The sequence below is a fragment of the Hyperolius riggenbachi genome, chromosome 6 (assembly GCF_040937935.1).
Source record: "Hyperolius riggenbachi isolate aHypRig1 chromosome 6, aHypRig1.pri, whole genome shotgun sequence".
NCBI lineage: Eukaryota > Metazoa > Chordata > Amphibia > Anura > Hyperoliidae > Hyperolius > Hyperolius riggenbachi.
In genome coordinates, this window is record NC_090651.1 from 354127341 (window position 1) to 354146873 (window position 19533).

Sequence of the window (19533 nt, forward strand, 5' to 3'; positions counted from 1 at the left end):
CCACATGGCTGGGGGTTATGAGCCCCCCTCCCCCACCATAGTTCTCCCATTATAATGTCTCCACAATACTCACCCGCTATCTGTGCTGGGATCAGCAGGGAGCACAATTTACTGACAGTGTCTTTTTTAAGGGGCTATTTCTGCAGACTGTCTATAAATTACGGCCAGTCGGCAGCCCTGTTAGGGACTGATTGCGCTAATCAGAGCCTTTATATACTCCGAAGTCTCCAGTCGCAGCACACAAAAGGCCTGATTTATTAAGATTTGCTGTGAGGTTTGCATTCCACATGTGGGACATTTCTGAGCATAGCGGGGACAACCGAAAAGTGGGTCAGTTAGGATTTTGGCGCTATTCCTTCACATGTAGCTCCACATATCTCTAAAAGGCATCCAAAACAACCTTCATTCATTGTACAAATAAAGCTTTTTTGTTTGTGCTGTTGTGGCTGCAATTGCACAGCTGCCAATTTACTTACCTTTCGTCAACCTCACTCTGACCTGATAGGACCCTGGCAAGAATGGAAGTCTGAAACAGGTGTCTGAAAAAAAGAAATGCAAGTTGAGTGAAAGTACTTTTTTGTCAATTACTCCCACTGCTCCGCTATTGGTATATATAATTGTGTATTTACCGGGAGTTCTTTAAAAAAAATTAATAGCAAGGCATTCTTTCCTTTAAAGCGTACCTGAACTCAGGACTTCCAACAGCATAATAATCGTTAAAGAAAAACATGTCTTTGTTACAGCTTACAGAACTCTTGCAATAATTCTGCAGTGTGTCTACTTCTTTCATGGACGCAGACAAAGGGTTAACATCCTGTGTTTACATATTAGCTGTGTCTACCAAGGACTGCCAAATTTCTGTGCTGATGCAGCTGAGAGATCAAATTACACTTGTGATTACTTAAAGAGAACCTGAAATAACTATACACAGGTCATACTTACCTCCCGTGTAGTCTACTCATCAACCTCTTTCTCCTCTCCTGCGTCCTGTTTGTCCCCTGTGATCAATGGAATTCTCCGTCCTCCATTTTGAAAATGGCCATTACCCATAACAGCTCTCTGGTCACCACACTGTTAAACTGTAATATCGCCCACTTGAGCCATAGGAAAACATGGACATTACCTTGCACATTCAGTTGTAACTGACAGCAGCTGATATATAACTGAAAGCAACTGGTATATTTCAGTTCTGACAAAATCTTGTCAGAACTGGAAGGGATCACTGTAAGAAGAAAATGGTGAGCTTCTGAGAGGAACTGACGGTGAGGTAAGTATGTAATATTCATTTGCAGCTACATCATGTGATTATTTTAAATAATTTTACTCAGTTCAGGTTCCCTTTAGGCCTTTTTCCCACCAAGACGTTGCGTTTTAGGGAACGTTATGGTCGCATAACGTGCCCCTAACGCAACATCTGGTGGTGTTGGAGGAGGACGCCAGAGTGAGCCGCGTTATGCAGCTCTTTGTACGCACTGCGCAGTGCAGACTGCGGAGACCACAGGATCGTTCCGATCACGTGGTCTCCGTGGCGCTGATTGGCTGGCGGGACCACGTGATGCGGAGTGTTCCAGTCCGCATCACGTGGTCCCGTCAGCCAATCAGCCTCCTCTCCAGGAAGACAACACTGCAAGTGCAGTGAATATTAAGTAGCCATGTGCCTGGCTACATTAGCGGACTCTCCTCACCTCCTCTCCGGCAGCATATATATAATAAAAACATTACTGAGCATGTGCAAACAGTCTAACGCGGCTAAAGCCCAGTATAACGCACAGAATGCTGCACTTTCCCAGAACGTGCAGCGTTACCCTGTAACACAACGTGGGCACTGTAAACATCCCATTGCAGTTACATTACTGTGAGTTGGGCTGCGTTACAGGCTACACTAACATGCTCCTGTAACGTCCCACTGTGAAAGCAGCCTCAAGGTCCACACGTTCATACACAGATGACCAACTGATAACGGGGTTTGCCAGATCCAACTGGTGGATCTAGCTGCCCAACTACCGTGCAGGTCGGAGCGTGTGTTCAAGTCTTCTAAACAACTTTGTTGTTTTTGAATGTAGCCGTGTTGGGCAGTTTGTCGTTTAGCTTGCACACAGTTGGTTGTTCAGTTGGTTGGCGTGTGTGTGTACGTACTTGTGTAAACAACTTGTTGTGCGATTGGTCATGTTGTGCGGTTGGTTGTGCATTATGTTGGACGTGTGTATGAGCCTTTACAGGATTAGGCAGGCTCTTCTCTCTAAAAACACACGGGGCATTTCTCTCTGTTTTCCTTGTGTCCTGTGCAAGAGTTCAGGTCCACTTTTAATAATGTAATAATGAAAATAATGTAATGAAAAAGTGCTTAATTTTTCAATAATTATTTATAGATTTTTTAGTCAGTGTTTGCTCATTGCAAAATCTTTTCTCTCCCTGATTTACATTCTAACATTTATAGCATGGCGACATTTTTACTGCTGGCAGGTGATCTCTGAGGGCCCATTCACACGAGAGCGTTTTGCCGCTAGTGTAATGAATCCCTATGGGCCCGTTCTTACTTGGGCGATTTGCGCTAATCGCCGCAAATCGCCCAAAAACGCTAAACAGATAGTCTGCACCATTTTCAGGCAATTTCCCGACTATCGCGTTTCAGTTCTATAAAAGCGCTAAACGCGATTGCGGAAAAATCGCTGCAGTGTTCAGTGATTTTTCCGCATGAAATCGTGGAAAAATCACTCCTGCAAAACGCAGGCAAAAATCGCCAGCGTTTTGCGATTCTAAATGTGAATGGGCCCTGTGGAAGGAGATGTTGCTTTTTTGGTAGTTGGAAACTGCTGTTATTTCCCACAATGCAACAAGGCTCCCACAGTGTATTGTCCCTAGGTGCTGACATCACACTGGGGGAGGGGTTTCAGCATAATGTCATCCATACAGACCTCCCTGATGATTTATTTGAGAAAATGTAAATATTTCTCAAGGGAAAGGGGGTATCAGCTACTGATTGGGGTGAAGTTTAATCCTTGGTTCCAGTTCCAGTCACAGTGTATGTATTTAGCCCCTCCCACTGTGACATGCTGCTGAGGCAAGGTACCAGGTGCAGTGCTAGTCATGCTGGGAGCTGATAAGCCTCTCACTCTCCGCAGGAGCTCCCTGAAAGGAAAGGTAGAAGGGGGGTCCTGGGGGGGGGGGGGGGGGGACACGCTTGAGTCATGTATCAGGGCCCTCACTGTTGTATTCACATATCCCCCTGGAGCCCCCCTCCTGGATCTTTGTTTTTTCTTATAAAAGATAAGTATGCTCAGGGTCACTCAGGGAGACAAACACTTATGTAGGCATACACTCCCACAGCTAATAAGCATTTTCAGGAGGGAGGGGCCTGAAGAAAGGGGCTGGCTGGCAAGTGACTAATGCTAACCAGCATAAGGAGCTACACTCCACCAGACATAAAAATGATGACATCTGACAAGTAAACTTATGCACTACTATTTATCACATTTTACATAACTTTTATACATTTTTTGTCAGGTCCACTAATTACAGCTCTGTTCAGTCACTTGACATCTTGGAGATCCGTGATTGGTTAGTATTTCCTGTCCTCGGTTTGCTCGGAGTTCTTTGTGAGCGCGGAGACCTCATCCGTGACGGAAATTATCTGTATCGTCACTGTTCAGTGATGCAAATCACTCTTTCGCTGATCATACCAGAAGCTTTCTGTCAGGGTAAAACCAGAAATGTTTCATCGCTTCATTCATAATCTGCCTCTTCCCAAAACAGCAGGCGAATAAGCCTCAAACCCGCATACTCCACAGCACCGCGTGATCCTGAAAAACAGGGGCGGAGGATAGGAAACGGACGAGTGGAAAGGGTCTGGAAAATATGTGCAGGTATAAACACAGGCCCCCTACACACATGCAGCAGATGTTACCCCCTCCCATGCAGCAAGCTGCCACCCCTGTGCATCTCTCTACACACATGCAGCAGATGTTACCCCCTCCCATGTAGCAAACTGCCACCCCTGTGCATCTCTCTACACACATGCAGCAGATGTTACCCCCTCCCATGCAGCAAGCTGCCACCCCTGTGCATCTCTCTACACACATGCAGCAGATGTTACCCCCTCCCATGCAGCAAACTGCCACCCATGTGCAGCCACAATTCCCATTATGTATGTCCACCCATGAGCAATGGTTCCCTCTTCCATGTACCACAACAGTCCCTATATTATGTATTAAACCCCCCCCCCCCAATCGGTAACTTTCCATCCTATACACTAATGCAGCCCCCATTTCATATTTTCCCTCCCCACAGGAAACAGACACCCCATTATGCACAGTAATCCCCAATAGGAAGCATTTCCACTGACTCGCTGCCTATGTGGCCTTTGCAGAGAAACGCTCCCGCTTTTAGCTTTTTAATGACTTAAAGGAAACATGGGATGAAAATAAAATGAGATAAACAGTTGCATCTATTCTCCCTACCCCCCCCCCCCCCCCCCCCTTCCCCCCAAAAACAAAAAATACTGTTAGATATCCCAAAGTTTAATTTTATTTTTAAAAAATGTTTTTTAAGTTTTTACTGTTTAATTGTCTCTGCTCAGTGACACGTGCATTGAAGTATGCCAAAGCTAAAATCTATGAACTACTTGATCCTTTTTATCTCTTTCCTGCTCTCAGAAGCCATTTTCTGCCAGAAAAGTGTTTTATGGCTGTACTTATTAATAAGGGCTATGCTATAGTCCGACCTGGTCCCGACCCAGACAGAAACTGTCACTTGCATTCCTGATGTTTAACTCTTTTAGGCAGAGAAAGAAAAAAGGGGAACACAGCGCAGCCTAGTTATTTGTGTGCTTGGCACTGATCATACACATGTCTCTCATCATGTCACATGTCACCTCCTGTATCCTTTCAACCAGCCAATCCTAGGCAGTAAACTGTAGAGCAAGGGCCTGGTCAACATACTATAGACTGCTGGGGGGTTGGAACATACATAAAATGATGTTGAAAAACATTACATTGAATCTAGGTATTGATTCCCCCCAATCATGCCCGGAGAAGAAACTCCCATCAGCAGCCATTCCCTCATGCGGCGCCCGAAGAACGTCTTTGTGCATCAGACAGTGAAGCATACCCAGGTGACCACATGCCGTCCAGTTGGACTGCAATGTCACCTGATGCAGAATTGGATTGGAAGCCAGCAAATGACTGCTCGCTGGCTTCTACAGTATGTGGATAGGTGGTGCCAGCACTGCTATTCTATATGCGGGTCGAGGATTTTTAAAGGTGCAGTGGGCCACATCTATAAGTTATACATTTTGTGTTTGGGGGGCCAGTGAAAAGGCCTTGGCGGGCCATATTCGGCCCGCGGGCCGTAGTTTGAGAACCACTGCTGTAGAGTAACAGGAAGTTCCCTGCACGGGATGGGGCAGATGCAGTAAATTCCTGTACTTTGCTGACCTTCACAGCACACGCCCTTTAGTGAATCACTCCCAATATGAAACAGATAAAGAGGGACAGATAGAAGAGAGAAACAAGAATAACCATGAATAGGGAGAGAAAATGGATGGAGTGCTGTAGAGAGGATAAGAGGCGGCACCAGACAGCAAAGGAGGGAGGGGCGTGGCCCTGTGATGTACAGCTCCAGTGGGCAGCATCCATCCTGCTCGTTTTCTAGGTCACGGACAATATGATGCAGCATTTGCTGTTGATGTTGCCCGATACTCAGATAAACAGCCTCATTTAGCCAGGCCTGGCACGAGGCAGTGCCAGCTTATTGCTGCAATGATATTAAGAGGTCATTTCTGGCTGGCACAGTCATGTGTGACTCTGTGATTATCGCTTCCCGTTCAGGACGAGATACGTCGGCGGCAGCAGAGAATCTACTTATAATGCGTCTCCAGCCCTTCCATTGTGCGCAAGGCTATAAACTACGTCATGTGACCCCAGCATCGCTTGCATCACGTCCCCGCTAACTCATCCTGCAATGGAACAGGCAGAATCCTACGAGCGGCTCTGCCCATGGGGCTGAATAATAAGTACTGCCTTTGCAAATTAACTTTTCAAGTTAATATAAAAGTCATTGTGTGTCTGCGGCTTTGCACCTATCCCTGCAGGCTTAAAGCAAACCTGAACTGAAGATTGAAAAGTCAAAATAAACATACGCATGTCATACTTACCTCCCGTGTAGCCTACTCCTCAATCTCTTTCTCCTCTCCTGCATCCTGTTTTTCCACTGTGATCAGTGTAATTCTCCATCCTCCATATTGAAAATGGCCATGATTACCCCATAAAATCTTCCTGGTCAGCACACTGTTAAAACTGTAATATCGCCCACTAGAGCCATAGGGAAACGTGGACATTACCTTGCACATCAGTTGTCCTTTCAGTTATAACTGACAGCAACTGGTGTATAACTGACAGCAACTGATATGTAACAATATCTTGTCAGAACTGGAGGGGATCCTTGTTAGAATCAAATGGTAAGCTTCTGAGAGAAATTGATGGTGAGGTAAGTATGTAATATTTATTTTCAGGTACATCATGTGTTTACTTTAAATAATTTTACTAGGTTCCCTTTTAAAGCTGTTAATTGACTAACTGAACTAGTGATGCCAGCTAGTTAACTGGTCCTAATACCCATAGTCCATATTATTGACATACCATTGAAGCTTTGAACGTTGCTGTAATGTTACCTTGAATATCTTGTACAGACCTGACTGTATGGAAAACTGTTTCCATACGTCACTGTTGTCTTTTTTTGCCAATATCCCGGCATATTCCCTTTCTCTCTCCTATTCTGACACTAGCCTTCCCTCTTTTAATGCTTAACAACAACCTCCCACACAGATTCTAACCTTCCCCCTCATTACTGCTAAAGCTAACCTCTCGCCTATCCATTCCTAACACTACCCCCCCCCCCTCCACTCCTATCACTAACCTCCCCCTCCACTCCTAACACTAACCCCACCCTCTCCACTCCTAACATTAACCTCCCCTTCTCCACTCCTAACACTAACCTCCCCCTCTTCACTCCTAACATTAACCTCCCCCTCCACTCCTATCACTAACCTCCCCCTCTCCACTCCTAACATTAACCTCTCCTTCTCCACTCCTAACACTAACCTCCCTGCTCCACTCCTAACACTAACCTCCCTGCTCCACTCCTAACACTAACCTCCCGCCTATCCATTCCTAACACTACCCCCCCTCCACTCCTAACACTAACCTCCCCCTCCACTCCTATCACTAACTTCCCCCTCTCCATTACTAACACTAACCTCTACACTCTCCACTTCTAACACTAACCTCTACACTCTCCACTTCTAACACTAACCTCTACACTCTCCACTTCTAACACTAACCTCTACACTCTCCACTTCTAACACTAACCTCTACACTCTCCACTTCTAACACTAACCTCTACACTCTCCACTTCTAACACTAACCTTCCCCCTCTCCACTCCAAACACTAACTTCATCTCTCCGCTCCTAACACTACCCTTCCCCTCTCCACTCCTAACTAAGCTGTTCCTCTCCACTCCTAACACCAACATCCCTCTGTCCACTCCTAATGCTAACCTGACCCCTCTTCACTCCTGACACCAACCCCCTCCTCTCCAATCCTAACACTAATTTCATCTCTCCACTCCTGTGTGTTATGGCCCCACCTGTTATGGATGGGGGAGTCATGGTGGCGCCGGGCATATGGCTTTCCTGGTCTTGGGGTCAATGCAAGGGAAGGGGGTATAAATGTGTGTGGGTGTGGGGAGTTAAGACTTTATCAAAGTTTTGCTTGCAGCTCCATAAATTGTATTCACTCCCCTGGAGACGACATCTGAGTTTGGCTCCAGGTGACTTGGTGATTAATCGGGTCTGGAGGGGATATTAAGCCTGGCATCTCTTGTTCTACCGACTTTAGTCACACTTGATTATTGGTGAGATGAGAAATCTGCAGCATGCAGTCTCATCCCAAATAAGAGTCCTTGTTTAGGAAACAGTGCGGCCAACACAGGATAGGTTGACCCGTCTCAAACTTGGCCAAGACGTAAAATCTGACTCTTCAATAAGTAAAGATAAGTGTTAAAATAAAAACAATGAGTAAGTACTGCTGTTCGAAAAAATTTTTTGGCAGAAATTTACTTTTTTTTTTAAAGTTTTTAAATGACAACTAAAGTGAGAGGTATATGGTGGCTGCCGTATTTATTTCTTTTTAAACAATACCAGTTGCCTGTCTTGCTGATTCTCTGTCTCTAATACTTTTAGCCATAGACCCTGAACAAGCATGCAGCAGATCAGGTGTTTCTGACATGTTTGTCAAGATTAGCTGCATGCTTGTTCCTGTGATTCAGACACTACATCAGCCAAATAGATCAGCTGGGCTTCCAGGCAACTGGCAAATAAATATGGCAGCCTCCATATCCAGCTTGCTTCAGTTGCCCTTTAATTTGCAGCTCTGTGTACAGCTCTCCTACATAAAAATCCAAATACGTTTGCATTTATTTATTTTTTTTGTGCCATTTAAAATCTGTTTGCTGCTTTTTTTTTTTTACTTGCATGACACACGTATTCCCAATTGAAATGTATTTTGCCACAATCTAAAAAATTGCGAACAAACATGGAAAATCGAGCGTAAAAAATGCAAACGCGACCAAAGAGCGGACACAAATCCGGAAAATACTCATAAAATTGCCTGGTCAAGTGTGCTCCTCGCCTAATCAGCAACCTTTTTTATGACGCTCTACGCTATTGTGAAGCGGCGGAATCCCGAGACTTCCCCTCCCCCGTCACCCTGACAGCTTATTCCGGCGTGGCCTCGCCATCGCCGTCTTCATCACAGCTTATAAAGCAGAAAGCGCAGTTGCTTCCTCCGACGCTATGGCGGGTCAGTTTTTTCAGCGGTGGACATCTTGACAGCTTGACATTTCATGTTAAAAGGGAAATATCCAGAACAGAGACTCCGTCATTTACAGACCGTTTCCAATCCGGCGAACCTCAGAAATCCCTTCCTGGCAAGGAGAAAATGTACACTTTGATATATAGGCTTGTCAAAATAATATGAAAAAAAGACAGGCTGTGTTACGGAATGTTTTCTCAGTTACATTTTACAGAAAAGGAATTGGAATCAGTGCATTTGAGTAGATATAACAATCAAAGTTTTTGGCGTCGCATCTGTGGGATCCCTATTACCGGTATTTATTTATGATCTCTCAGGCTAATTGATTTGGCACTTCCTCTCTGCCATGTGCCAACCTCTGGTTGTGCCATGTAGATTCACAGCAGGATCATCCACAAGACAATCTAGGCAGGTACCTAGGGCCCAGTGGTTCCGGGGGCCAAGCTGTCACTAGGGTTGATCGGAACAGCCGAATTCCGATTTCGTAGAAATTTGGTGCTCCGCAGCCAAATTTTGTGTTCCAATTCTTAAAGAGGAACTCCAGTGAAAATAATGTAATAAAAAAGTGCTTCATTTTTACAATTATTATGTAAAAATGATTTAGTCAGTTTTTGCCCATTGTAAAATCTTTCCTCTCCCTGATTTACATTCTGACATTTATCACATGGTGACATTTTTACTGCTGGCGGGTGATGTCAGTGGAAGGAGATGCTGCTTGCTTTTTTGGCAGTTGGAAACAGCTGTTATTTCCCACAATGCAACAAGGCTACCACAGTGTGATGTCCGAACCATGGTCCTGACATCACACTGTGGGAGGGGTTTCACCACAATATCAGCCATACAGAGCCCCCTGATGGTCCGTTTGTAAAAAGGCAAAGCTTTCTCATGGGAAAGGGGGTATCAGCTACTGATTGGGATGGAGATCAATTCTTGGTTACGGTTTCTCTTTAAGGTCCAAATAGTTCTGCCAATGTGAAAATTGGCTTTGGAAACAAGAATTCTTAGCAAACGTGGCTTTAATATGATGGTTAAGAAAGTGAAAATTGGCCTCTGAGATAAGAATTTTCAGCAAACAGTGACTCAAGATGGCCGCTGGGGAATCTTCGTTAAATGAGCGGTTTTCCACATGGATCGGGGGTCCAGACTAGCAGATGCCGTGATTCCCTGGACTCCTCATTCATGTGAAAAAAAAAACACGTGCGTTCTACCACCTTAGTGTGGCTTCTTAGGGCGTGACCTCTCAGGTTGTTCAGAACTTCTGGGTTCCGTGAGAGGCCCAGTCTGTGATGTTTTGATGACAGCACTGCTATGGGTGGGATGGCATGACCACACTTGCTATGTGAGGAGGGAGACCTGATTACATCACTGTAATAGGTGGAGTGGTGTGACCACACTTGCTATGGGGGGAGGGAGACCTGATGACATCACTGTAATAGGTGGAGTGGTGTGACCACACTTGCTATGTGAGGAGGGAGACCTGATTACATCACTGTAATAGGTGGAGTGGTGTGACCACACTTGCTATGGGGGGAGGGAGACCTGATGACATCACTGTAATAGGTGGAGTGGTGTGACCACACTTGCTATGGGAGGAGGGAGACCTGATGACATCACTGTTATGGGTGGGATGGTGTGACCACACTTGCTATGGGAGGAGGGAGACCTGTTTACATCACTGTAATAGGTGGAGTGGTGTGACCACACTTGCTATGGGGGGAGGGAGACCTGATGACATCACTGTAATAGGTGGAGTGGTGTGACCACACTTGCTATGTGAGGAGGGAGACCTGATTACATCACTGTAATAGGTGGAGTGGTGTGACCACACTTGCTATGGGGGGAGGGAGACCTGATGACATCACTGTAATAGGTGGAGTGGTGTGACCACACTTGCTATGGGAGGAGGGAGACCTGATGACATCACTGTTATGGGTGGGATGGTGTGACCACACTTGCTATGGGAGGAGGGAGACCTGATGACATCACTGTTATAGGTGGAGTGGTGTGACCACACTTGCTATGGAAGGAGGGAGACCTGATGACATCACTGCTATGGGTGGGATGGGGTGACCACATTTGCTATGGGAGGAAGGAGACCTGATGACATCACTGTTATGGGTGGGGTGGTGTGACCACACTTGCTATGGGAGGAGGGAGGCCTGATGACATCACTGTTATAGGTGGAGTGGTGTGACCACACTTGCTATGGGAGGAGGGAGACCTGGTGACATCACTGCTATGGGTGGGATGGGGTGACCACACTTGCTATGGAAGGAGGGAGACCTGATGACATCACTGTTATAGGTGGAGTGGTGTGACCACACTTGCTATGGGAGGAGGGAGACCTGATTACATCACTGTTATGGGTGGAGTGGTGTGACGACACTTGCTATGGGAGGAGGGAGACCTGATGACATCACTGCTATGGGTGGGATGGGGTGACCACACTTGCTATGGGAGGAGGGAGACCTGATGACATCACTGTTATGGGTGGGGTGGTGTGACCACACTTGGTATGGGAGGAGGGAGACCTGATGACAGCATTGCTATGGGTGGGATAGGGTGACCACACAAGTTTTATGACCCCTGCCAGATAGATTTCAGGCTGTGGGGGTCAGCATGGGCGAGGGGGAAGAAGATATGAACATAGGACAACAGAACTTTGCTGCTGGGGCATGAGTTGAAATTCCACCCCTTTCAGGGGCTCTCTGTGTCTCGAAATTATTTCCAAGGTTGATTGAGGATAAAAAGTTTGAGAACGGCCGTGGCAGGGCGGCGAGAGATAGACAAATCTCGCAGATTAGAAAGACAATCGGTCTGCGCCTCAGGTCAGCGTTCTCTAATGCCGTGATCCCCGGCGCTCTTGATCTGCTGCAAATTAAAATGCTGTCATCCATACAAACTAGATTCTGATTATTTCCAGACTACGGGGTTTGAACGTCAATTGTTTGATTTCCAAGTGGCTCCAATACCCCCCCTCCCCCCTTTTTTATCACACCAGTTATAGGTGTGAGGCGGGAATTAATACCCCCCTCGTGTTTCCTTTGTGGAAGTAACAGAATCGCAGAGAAGTCTTGATTTTCGCTCTCCCCGCTCCTGTCAAACGACAGATCACAACTCCCCACCCCGCCTTTATACAGCATCTTTCATATTTCAAAATAAGTCCTTCTTTCGTTGGAGATTTGTAACGTTTCGTACCGACCCGTGAATCATGTTAGTCGGGTTTATTTTTGCTTTTATTCCATGAAAGAAAAAGAGGGGAATAATATACATGGGCCTTGCTGGCAATTTAATTGCCGCATAGACAGTGTGAAAAATTAATTGCAAGATGCTTGAGAGTGATTGTATAGAATTGCCTCTGACTGGATTGGCTTCTCTTCCTACGGGGGGGAGATGTTAACACGCGTGGCAAGGGCTGCTGCCGAAGTACTTATGTTTAATGTATATGTTATGGATAAAGTCCAAAGTGTAGATAACGTCAGAGCGCTGCTATTCCGAGGAGAGAAAGCCTTGCGCTAATTGCTGCAGGGGACAGCTCTGGATAATGGCACTGAACCGTGCAGAAAAATACCGCTTTTAATCCACTGCTGCCTCTGTTTTCGCTTAACTTATTGTTTAACCGTTTCGGTTCCCGAGCGAGTTCTGCATTTCAGCGACGGCCGCGGCTTGATCGACTTTCAAACACATTTCCGAATGGTGCGAGGCAGTAAAAGGATCAGTAATCCATCAGGGAGCTGCTCTGTCCATGGGATGTCTACAAAACACTTAAAGAGGAACTCCGGTGAAAAGAATGTAATAAAAAAGGGCTTCATTTTTACAATAATTATGTATAAATGATTTAGTCAGTGTTTGACCATTGTAATATCTTTCCTCTCCCTGATTTACATTCTGACTTTTATCACATGGTGACATTTTTACTGCTGGCAGGTGATGTCAGTGAAAGGAGATGCTGCTTGCTTGTTTGGCAGTTGGAAACAGCTGCAAACAGTAAAACAGCTGTTATTTCCCACAATGCAATGAGGTCCACAGACAGGAAACTGTCAGCACCATGGTCATGACATCACACTGTCGGAGGGGTTTCACCACAATATCAGCCATGCAGAGCCCCCTGATGATCCGTTTGAGAAAAGGAAAAGATTTCTCATGGGAATGGGGGTATCCACTACTGACTGGAATGAAGTTGAATTCTTGGTCACAGTTTCTCTTTAAAGTGTGCCAGAGCCGAGACGCCCGGGTACAAAAGGAGAGGGAAGCCTCAAGATCCTATTTAGGCCTCCCTCAATGCTCTGATCTCTCCCGTCGCTGAGTGTGCCCCCCCCACCCCCCTCTCCTGGAAGATTAGTACCAAGGCATTGTTGCTAATCATATCCGAGCCGTAAAGCTCATCTTCTTGCAGTGTGGCGCACAGTAGCCGCGCATGCGCAGTAAACCAGAGCCGTGGGCCATGCTTGCGTGGCTAGTGCGCGGCTGCGCTCGTAACAGAGGAGGAGCGGACCCGATGTGGAGGGGGGGGGGGGACATCATGCCACCGAGGGAAGTCTCAATAGGATCCTGAGGCTTCCGTCTCTTCAGGTGAAAATCTTATTCCGAACCACCAGCTTTGGCTCAGAAGCTGAAGTGAAAATAAACTTCTGATATAATGAACTGAATGTGTAGTACGGATAATGGATAGAACATTAGTAGCAAAGAAAATAGTCTCATATTTTTACTTTCAGTTTTATAGCTTTATTTATAACATTGCATCATTCTGTCATATTTGCAGTTCCTGTACTGGAAAACAACATGAGAATGTTTTCTTTGCTACTAAAGTTCTATTTTTTATTTTTACTACAGATACAATTCATTATCTCATACGTTGCTTCAGATTTGCATTGAAGGGAAGTTAAAGGGGAACTGAAGTGAGAGGGATGTGGAGGCTGCCATGTTTATTTCCTTTCAAGCAATACCAGTTGCCTGGCAGCCCTGCTGATCCTCTACCTCTAATACTATTAGCCATAGCCTCTGAACAAGCAAGCAGCAGATCAGGTGTTTCAGACTTTAAAGGATACCCGAAGTGACATGTGACAGGAAGTGACTACAGTGTGACCCTCACTGATAAGAAATTTCCCATTTTATCTCTGTCCTGCTCTCAGAAGCCATTTTCTGCTAAGAAAGTGTTTTATGTTTGGAATTTCTTATCAGTGAGGGTCACACTGTAGTCACTTCCTGTCTGAGTCAGGACTGAGTCAGCCACTTACATACCTGATATTTAACTCTTTCAGGCAGAGAAAGAAAAAAGGAACACAACATAGTTATTAGTGTGATAGGCACTGTACATACACATGTCTATCTCATCATGTCACATGTCACCTCTGGTATCCTTTAAAGTCAGATCTGACAAGACTAGCTGCATGCTTGTTTCTGGTGTTATTCAGATACTACTGCAGAGAAATAGACCAGCAGGGCTGCCCGGCAACTGGAATTGATTAAAAGGAAATAAATATGGCAGCCACCGTATACCTCTTACTTCAGTTCCCCTTTAAGAGAGATATGGAGGCTGACATGCTTATTTCCTTTTAAATAATGGACATTACCTGGTTGTCCTGCTGATCCTCTGCTTCTATAGACCCTGAACAAGCATGCAGATCAGATGTCTATGACAAATCTGACAAGATTAGCTGCATGGTGTGTGATTTACACCCTACTGACCAGAAAGATCAGCAGGACTGCCAGGCAACTATTATTGTTTAAATTGAAATAAATATGGCAGCTTCCATAGATCTCACACCTTGGGTTCCTTTTAAATAATGAATATTTACAGAAGAACTTTTTTTTATTATAACTTTATGAATAAAATTGCTTAGTTTTTACAGTATAACTTTATAAATGATTTAGTCAGTGTTTGCTCATTGTAAAACTTTACCCACCGTGATTTTCATTTTTAAGATTTATTACAGGTGGTCACATCTTTTCTGCTGGTAGGTGCATCACTGCAGAATGTATGTTTGTTGTCATGTTCCAAAGTGAGCAGAAAAAACACCTGGTCTCCCAGAGTACTCAGGGGCAGATGGCTGCATAACTAAGTAGCCTAGGCTGTGACATCACTGGGAGGGTGGGGTTACATATCAATAGACAGCAAAATATCGATATAGGTCGTGTTTCTGATGCAGAGGCATAGCTAGGGTTTTCAGCGCCTCGGAACAAAGACAGTTTTTGCGCCCCCTCTGTACAAAATGGGCGTGGCCACACATCAGAATGTGGTTGTGGTCATGGGTGGAGTCAAATGTTATGTACATAGCTAGATGTGACCCCTTCTCCCCTACAGATATACATATGTGCTCCTCTTCCCCTTGTTTAGATTAAAAAAATTTGCTCTTTCCACTGTTCAGATATGCCCCACTTTCAATAGCCAAATGTGCCACCCTTTAGATAGCCAAATGTGCCCTGCTTTTTCCCCTATAGACAGATGTGCCCCCTTATAGATAGTTAGCTATGCCCCCCCTTTAGATAGCCAGATGTCTCTCGCTTTTTCTGCTGCTGTTAACGCTTCTGCACTGCTCTGCAGAGGGGGAGGGGGGAGAGAAGCAGGGGCACTTTGGGCAGCCAGCGAGCCGCCTCTCACGCACGTGGGGGTGCAGCAGCTGTGCTGAGCGCCCTCACAGTGCTGCGCCCGGGGACATATGTTCCTCCTTGCCCCCCCCATAGCTACACCTGATATAGGATTATTACCATAAAAGCAGGCATTTTGAGCTGTCTACATTATACCATATCCTTACCGTGTCTCTATAAGGCGGTGAATGAATGAAAGGCCAGTTTGTGTTTCTAGTGTCGGTAAATACGGCTGTCCTCTCCGTCACCTTTTTGCGGCATTAAACGGCATTGTCTAGTTGTCTTCGTTCTCCGGTCTTTGAAGAATAACTCGGACGAGTTGCGTTGGCGGCGGCTGCGATTGCCCCTCAGACGTTTCGGTATCTGGCGTCCTCACCTTTTTCTCTCCTCGGCCCGTTCTCGCTGTCAGATCATCCGGCTCATCCATGATTTATGTGCTTTTGATCTTCTGACATTTAAGGTCTGTTGTTTAGGCTGCAAGCTGTCCTTGTGATCATCTCCTCCTGTTTTTTTTTTCACTTATTTATTTATTTTGTTTGTTTGTCTGTTTTGTTGTTGTCTTCCCTTTCATCTGAAGTGCCTTAAAACCATAAAAAATGTTCTGTTAATCTCTCGGTATTTGCGCACATCGATTCCGCGAACGACGAGAACCCAGATCCTTCTTTTCTGTTTCACAAGCTAGGTTGTTTAGCTCGAGGGCGTAGCAGTGTTCATAGCTGCTATAGCAGCTTCTCTGGGGCACTGGAGCATAGGGGGTCCCACCGCTGTGTCTGCACAATGTCAGTGTGCCTCTGCCCCGCATAAGTCCCCTGGTGCTAAATACTCCCTTACAATACCAAACCCAGCATAACCCCCTTCTGCTAAATACTTCCCAGCACCCCTGACCCAGCATAATCCCCCTGGTACTAAATAATAAACAGCCCCCACCACCCAACATAATCCCCCTCGTGGTAAATAATAATAATAATTGCAGTATTTGTATAGGGCCTTCTCCTGTCGGACTCAAAGCGCTTGCGAGGCAGCCACTAGAGCGCCTCGCAATGTGTTAAGGAGACTTGCCCAAGAAACTCCTTACTGAATAGGTGCTGGCTTACTGAACAGGCAGAGCTGAGATTTGAAACCATTACAGTATCCAGCCAATGCCACATCCCCAAACCCAGCGTGGTGCTAAATACTTTTGCATCCACTTTTCCAAATTATGCTAACACATATAAAAAGATATGAAACATTTATTGAACTTGGTGCTACCTCCCAACTATACACTACGAAAATAATGATTTAACCTTCCACCATGTTTCGTCTGACTTCAGCTGTCTTCATCGTACGTAAAAATCTCTGTGGCCCGCCAGATGGCCACCACCTCCTCTCTTTATTTACCATGAACCATTTTGGATTGTGACTTACTTTTCTCTCAGTGCTTTAATGTGGGTTATATGATTCATAAAGGCACTGTAATGACATATAGTAGAATGAAGTAAATTATTCAGGATACACACTTTTACGGTAACTTCCTGTATCTATACATTGATATTGGTATTGAGCCCTGCCCTCCCAGTGATAATTAGTAGGGATGTCGTCGAACGGTTCTCGAACGGTTCGCCGGCAAACTCTTCACCTTGTACTACTTCTGGGTCGCTATGACCCGTAGTAGTACGGCTGCGCTGGGCCGGCGGTGCGCGTCCTTGATCGCGCACCTGTTGCCGGGCACTTTCTGCGCATGTGCGTGACGTCATGAGTGATGTCACGCTCATGCACAAAGAGCGCACGGTCAAAGACGCACACCACCGGCCCAGCGCAACCGTACTACTACGGGTCATAGCGACCCAGAAGTAGTGCAGGCACATAGAGATTTGCTGGCGAACTGTTCACTCGCATCTCTAATGATTAGTTTAGGCTGATAAGCTATAATAAATTATCCTCCCAGAGCATTCTGGGAGGCCAGACATTATTTCCGCTGGCTTCGGACTAAAGATGTCACCCCCCCCCCCCCTAAAAAAAGCTAATTCCTTAACTACAGTTCCTATTTAACCACTTAGGTCTATCTGGACGGATATATACGTCCTGAGCCGGGCGTGTGATCACACACGTTCCCGCTGCCTTTCCGTTAGCCCGAAGATCAGGGAATGGGAACACAGTTCCCATTCATTGATCTATGTCTCCATATGAAAAACCGACTGCTTCTCTGAAAAGCCACGATTTTTCTAAGTTTCACGTCATCCCTTCAGTTCCTGTAAGCGAGAGCTCTCGCTTACAGGATGAAAAACTAAAAAATGACTGTCGCCATGTGATGGCCAAATAGTAACACTACATCTACATACATTTTTTTAAAAAATATACACAATTCCATTTAAAATGATCTGTTTACCTCAACACTCCAAATAAACCCAAATAACATTTTTAATTAAAAAAAGATTAAAAAAATTACAATAAAAAAAAACAACATAAATAGTTACCTAAGGGTCTGAACTTTTTTAACATGCATGTCAAGAGAGTATATTACTATAATTGTTTAAATTATAAGCTTGTAAATAGTGATGGACGCAAATTTAAAAAAAATGCACCTTTATTTCCAAATAAAATATTAACCTCATACATTGTTATAGGGACATAATTTAAATAGTGTAATAACCGGGACAAATGGGCAAATAAAATACATGGGTGTTAATTATGATAGCATGTATTATTTTAAAGCTATAATGGCTGAAAACTGAGAAATAATGATTATTTTCTATTTTTTTTAAATATTTGTAACGAATGGTGTCAGCACACAGAGTGTATCTGATTATTGATGATCTGCAGTATCACCAATAATACAGATGTTATACCTGATTATATGGTGATCTGCAGAATCACCAATAATACAAGTATAGCTTGACACAGGACACCTAATGTAGTGTGAGTGTTTGGTGCAACCGTAGAAAAGGTTATCTCCCGAGGAGCGGGAGATACAGACACTACTGCAGCCAAGGATTCCCTGATGAGCAGGGAATTGGACTGCACTGCAGCCAGTGGACCCCTGAGGTGCAGGTGGCCTTTGACTGTGTAGAAACTAACCTCTTTAAGAGGAGGAGATGGAGACTGTACTGCAGCCAGGGATTCCCTGATGGATTGGGAATCAGACTGTACTGCAGCCAAGTATTCCCTGATGGGCTGGGAATCAGACTGTACTGCAGCCAGTGGACTCCTATAGGGTAGAGTCCACTGACTGGACTGTAGGGAGGTCTTCCTGTGGAGCAGGTAGCCTATACAGTTAATGGACACCTAGAGAGTTGGTGTCACAAGGAGTACAGTGAGGCTAATCACCCAAGTGACGAGTGAAAGCCAGAAGGGTACAGAGACAGAAGACTGATACGGTATCCGGGTACAGGCAAGGTTGGCAACGGGTAGACAGATAGACAGGGTACTGAATCAGTAAGCAGGAGAGTAGTCAGGAAAGTCAGGAAAGCCAGAGATCATAACAGGTAGCAGTATAGCACAATCCTAGTCTTAGGTGTGAGGTCCTTGGTCTCAACACCTGGGAACTAGTCTAGAGTATAACAATAGTAACACAGCAGTATCCTAGTCTTAGGTGTGACGTCCTCGGTCTCAACACCTGGGAACTAGTCTAGAGTATAACAGTAGTAACACAGCAATATCCTAGTCTTAGGTGTGAGGTCCTTGGTCTCAACACCTGGGAACTAGTCTAGAGTATAACAGTAATAATAATACAATAGAGGCTAAAGCGGAATCTGACTAAGTGTGAAATCCCAGCTCCAGCTGGTTCTAACACACTGTAAAGCCTCATCTACACGCGTAGATGAGGCTGCGATCCGGTGGCTCGATTAGCCGCCGGATCGCCTCTTCCGCGTACCCGCCGCGTCCCCGCTCGCCGCGCGTGCACCGCATTCGATTCCCCGCTCGTCCCCGTCGGCGCCACTTATCTTCCGCTCGATTCCCTGCCATTGTCCCCTCGCGGGGAGCGAGCAGGGAATCGGCGGTGCGGAGATCCGTCCTGTTGGATCTTATCAATCGAGCCGCATCAGCAGCTAGATTGATAAAGAGCATCACGGCCGCATCTACGTGTGTAGATGCGGCTTA

At 45.5% G+C, this 19533-nt stretch overlaps 1 protein-coding gene and 1 long non-coding RNA gene across 5 annotated transcripts in view; one reads left to right on the plus strand and one right to left on the minus strand.

The window, feature by feature from the left end:
- The window catches only part of IGSF21 (immunoglobin superfamily member 21), an 826399-nt gene that overhangs the window by 122528 nt on the left and 684338 nt on the right, over positions 1-19533 (plus strand). The gene's annotated exons all lie outside the window — the stretch shown is intronic.
- Positions 3451-19533, minus strand: part of LOC137521869 (uncharacterized) — a 33918-nt gene continuing 17835 nt past the window's right edge. Inside the window, exons 2-4 of one of the 3 annotated variants that reach the window (XR_011022224.1) lie at positions 16861-16905; positions 15624-16036; positions 3451-3800 (exon numbers count right to left, since the gene is read on the minus strand). This is a non-coding gene — a long non-coding RNA (uncharacterized lncRNA). Of the gene's footprint in view, positions 3801-8800; positions 8981-15623; positions 16037-16860; positions 16906-19533 lie in introns of those variants that run through there. The other 2 variants (XR_011022223.1, XR_011022225.1) reach the window with 2 other exon arrangements.